The sequence below is a fragment of the Sinocyclocheilus anshuiensis genome, unplaced genomic scaffold (assembly GCF_001515605.1).
Source record: "Sinocyclocheilus anshuiensis isolate Anshui unplaced genomic scaffold, SAMN03320099.WGS_v1.1 scaffold478, whole genome shotgun sequence".
NCBI classification, from domain to species: Eukaryota; Metazoa; Chordata; class Actinopteri; order Cypriniformes; family Cyprinidae; genus Sinocyclocheilus; species Sinocyclocheilus anshuiensis.
The window spans coordinates 980,137-984,852 of NW_015542376.1; the positions used below are offsets into that span (position 1 = coordinate 980,137).

The following is a 4,716-nucleotide window of genomic DNA, read 5'->3' on the forward strand; positions in this document are numbered from 1 at the left end:
ATAGCCAGGGGCTAAAAAGGGGCCCTGGACTTTTTGGCACAGAGCGGCCCACCACACCATAAACCCACCAGCTCAGAGCTATTTTTAACACCACTTACTACACTTAACACTTACTTACACATACAAATATAACACAATACAGAAATATTTTTAAAAATGATTATTAACATTAATGAATGATTGATTTGTCTTTCCTGGTGTATATGGCAATCTGTAAATAATATTTTTACACATCTCTTAGAGGGACAGTTTAATATCACTAAAGTTAAATGCCTACCATAATATCAGTCCATATAACAATGCTCTGCTCTAGAAGACTTGGCATGTAGTGCAGAATGTGGACTGTTTTTATTGTACCTTTCAATTGCTTGACAAGAGTTTTTTTTTAATGAAGAATTTTATGATGATGAAAAATACAGTAAACTGTAATATGTGAAATATATAGAGTTACAATTTATAATAGCTGTTTTCTATGCAAATATATAGTAAACAATCATTTATTTCTGTGATCAAAGCTGAATTTTCAGCACAATTACTCTGGTCTTCAGTGTCACATGATCCTTCAGAAATCATTCTAATATGATGATTTGCTCGAAAAACAGAAAACAGTTGTGCTGCTTCATATTTTTGTGGAAAATGTGATACATTACCATTCAGTCTAGAGTAAGATTTAAAATAATAATAATAATAATAACTTTTATTCAACAAGGTTGCATTAAATTGATTTAAGTGACAGTAAAGATATACTTATTACAAATTATTTATATATAAAACATTTTGTTCTTTAACTTTGTATTCAACAAATAATCCTGAAAAAGTTAAAGTGTCACAGTTTCCACAAAAATATATTAAGAAACAAAAACAGTTTTCAGTATTGATAATAATAAGAACCATTATTAATAACTGAGCAAAAATAATAATTGAAAATAATTAAGCAGCAAATCAGCATATTAGAATGATTTTTGAAGGACCATGTGACACTTAAGACTGGAGTAATGATGCTGAAAATTCAGCTTTGATCACAGAAAAAAAAGACATTTAAACATTAAAACATTTACATTAAAATATATTTAATAGAAAAATAGAACTTTCCTAATCACGGCACTTGAAAGCGAAATTCTTCAGATTTACAATGTTCTAGAGTAAGTTTGAGAATTATATTTTTACAGTTTTTTTAATCATTTTCTTTCGGAAGAAATATAACGATATACAAACGTCTGCTGAAAATGGTTACATTAATGTTTCTATATACACTGTGGCAAACAATGTAAATGGCATTAAAATCTTAGAAATTCGAAAAGGCCAGTAGGCCTAGTAGTTTGCATGCCTGAAAATTAATGTCTGTCGTTAAACATTTTTTGGAAACCGTTGGCAAATATTGCTGAATTGTCTCATCATGTTTAGCTGTTTACAGTTTACCTCAGCTCACATTCAAATGCCGCGCAACGCAGCTCAGCTTCTGTGAACAGTAGCCTAAATCCCACCTTCTTCAATTTGATTGGTTAAAACATTTTGACATTGATGAGCGCTTTTAAGCCGCTGTGGCTGCACAGACTGAGCCAGAGCGCGCTAAATTAATTAGAATGTTTGTCTCAAGTGGGCCGCACGGGCCATTCGTCTGGGCCGATGGAGGGATAGGCTACGTATATTTACTGTAATTCATTCTTTACATTTATGCAATGGGCCGGCCCACATTGTACAGCGGCCCACCCAGAAAACTCTCGGTGCTCAAGATGGCCAGTCCACCACTGACTATCCCTATAAACAAAGCCACATTAACACAACTGAAAACAGTCTGATTACTGCAACTGTGAATTTATTTCACTTCAACGTTTAACTGCACACATGCAATATCAATTTAAAGCTGAGAATGGGTCCATTAGCATAAGATTGATTTATGGAGATCACAGGTCAACGATCACCTAAAGCATGCATGCATTCTACCATACTGATAATATGAGGAATCCCGCCTCCTTTCTACTATAAACATTATCTATCATATGCTTACAAAAGTTGTATTAGCCTGCAGCATGCGTGGGAGAAATACAGAAAGGCCACTCTGAGCACTTACAAGCAGATGTATTCATAAAAACCCTCTTATTCTAATTCAATTCACTGGAACGTTCCTTATATTCAATAATGCACAGCTGCACAGTTAAGTCGATCTTGCCTCTCAATCCATTAAGGATGACCAGTGAGTTAATAAGCAGTAATGACAGGCAAAACAACAAGTAGCATAATAGATTTACAGCATCACACACACCATTAGAGAAAGAACACACATGACAACAAATAAAGTTAAAAAGAAAAGAAAATATGCCAAAAAAAGATGGAAATGGAAATTAATAGCCCTAATTATTAATTTCCTTCTTGACATCTTTTTCAAGTCACCATGACTAATTGACTGGTAAATATATCAAGATGTCCTTTTCTGGCAGTCAGCGGTCAAGATTGGCGTCATTTGCTGTTTACAGTCTGAAACCAGTCACTAATAAACTTGGATTAGCCTGAATACACACAGCAATGTTAAAGATGAAGTGTGCAATTGGCTTTACCAAATGGATTTCCAAAAATTATTTGGTAAATAATTTTCCATTAGGCATCAAACAAATAGTCCTGCCGTAAACACAAACTACTGGCTGTGTGCATAATTTAGATGGTTGCACATGGAACAGGCTAATTTAAGATTGAAATAATTATGAGGAAAATACTAATAAATTCTTAAACATTTTTATTTAAATTCTAGCGAAAAATGTACAACTACTGTAATCATTAATTATTATCAACTAATCACCAATTATGAAAAATCTTGAAAATCCAGTCACATTTAACAGATACAGGGATAGGAGAGACAATTTTAATATTGACATTATTACACACTTTAGCTTTAAGGATTAATCAATGATTAATTCGATGTTAATTTAATTGATTAAGCTTATCAAGATTTATCAGATAATTTTTTTTTAAACATAAGCTTAATTTAATATTAATTTTATTACAATTAATTATTAAGATCAGACTAAACTATGTCAACTATGAAAATTCTTCAAAATTCAGTCAAATTAAACTGAGAAGCATCCTATATTATATCTGCTGAAAAACAGCTGCCAAATTTCTCTAGTACATCAGTGTTAAACTAGAGCAAGGATCAGCATAAACTACTTCTGTATTGACTGCACAAAACCTCTACTGTTTACTAATTGCCCTTATATTACACTCTTTACACTGTTCTGAATTGCCTTATTGAACTACCATTAAACTGAATGGCATTATTGTATTGTACTGCACTGTTGTATTGTATTGTATTGTATTGTAAGGCACTAATCTGCCTACTGCACTGACTTATAATTTGTCTACATTAAGCTGGGTTTTTTCTTGAAAAATTGTTTTTTAGGCTTTGCATCCATATTACAATTGTTTTATCCTACCGGTACACAAGAGACCATCAGTCACAGAAGTTACCATCTTGAACAGTTGGTAAAACACTACATTTCTTTCAAAATCCATATACTGCATTTGGAATACAGATGATTTTGAATATTTTCACTGATGCAAGTCATGCAGCAATCTCAAATCAAGGCTCTCTCACTGAAAATGTGCAAAATTAATGAACAGAAATATACGGGGGTGAATCAGTAATGCAGAATCCGCAGAAGTGGCCTTGGAGAAGAGCCACCAAGTATTAAAAACCTTGAAGATTATGAAACATGATTATTTAAGTTGATAAACATCAATTTCTGAAACCAAATGAGTAGTTAATGAGATGATAAATATGCCATATTGCTTTATTAGCATCCCATAAACATGCAAAACCATTTGTCAGTATCAAAAGACGAGGTCGTATGCATACTCAGAAGCTGTTCACACAGGACGAGGCTGTTCCTGTAATAAATGTACTTTAAAAGAATAGTTTGACTAAAAATGTTATTTAGCTGGCATTTGACTCACCCTAAGGCCATCAAAACTGTAGATGAGTATTTTCTTTATCCGAACAGATTTGGAGAAACTTAGCATTACATCACTTGCTGACCAATGGATCCTCTGCAGTAAATGGGTGCCGTCAGAATGAGAGTTCAAATAGCTGATAAACACATCACAATAATCCATAAGTAATCCACACATCTCTAGTCCATCAACTAACATCTTGTGAAGTGAAAATCTGTGTGTTTGTAGGAACAACTCCATTTTAACTTTAAACCACAGCTTCTGGCCATAATCTGAGGGCATAATCCATAATAATGCTTCCTACAGTAAAAAATAGTCCATCCCATGTTTGCATTTGTGTTCATATCAAAATCCACCAACATGTTTTGGACTCTTCTTGCCTGTAAACCGTGTTTGATCTGTGCATATTTCTCTCCTGATTCAGACAAGACAACTTTTTCACTACAGAAAGCAATGTTATGGATAGAGGACACATACTTTAGCCGCAGTCTGAAGATAAAAACATCTTTATGATAGATTTGTTTTTTGCAAACATGCAGCTTTTCACTTTACAAGACATTAATTGTTGGGCAAGAGTCGTGTGGATTACTTGTAGATTATTGGTGCAGTGTTTCCCATACATAAACTCTAAATTGCGACCCGCCCAGGAAGATAAGATTAGAATTCCACTTTACAAATTTCCATATTTTTTTTTACCTCAGTTGGATGACCCGTGTAAATTGTGTAAATCCTGTTTTTTGTTTTTTTTTGAGGGAGAGAGAGAGAGAGAGA

General features: G+C 33.5%; 1 protein-coding gene across 1 annotated transcript in view; it reads right to left on the reverse strand.

The window, feature by feature from the left end:
• The window catches only part of sfswap (splicing factor SWAP), a 95,511-nt gene that overhangs the window by 61,588 nt on the left and 29,207 nt on the right, over nt 1-4,716 (reverse strand). The window lies entirely within an intron of this gene.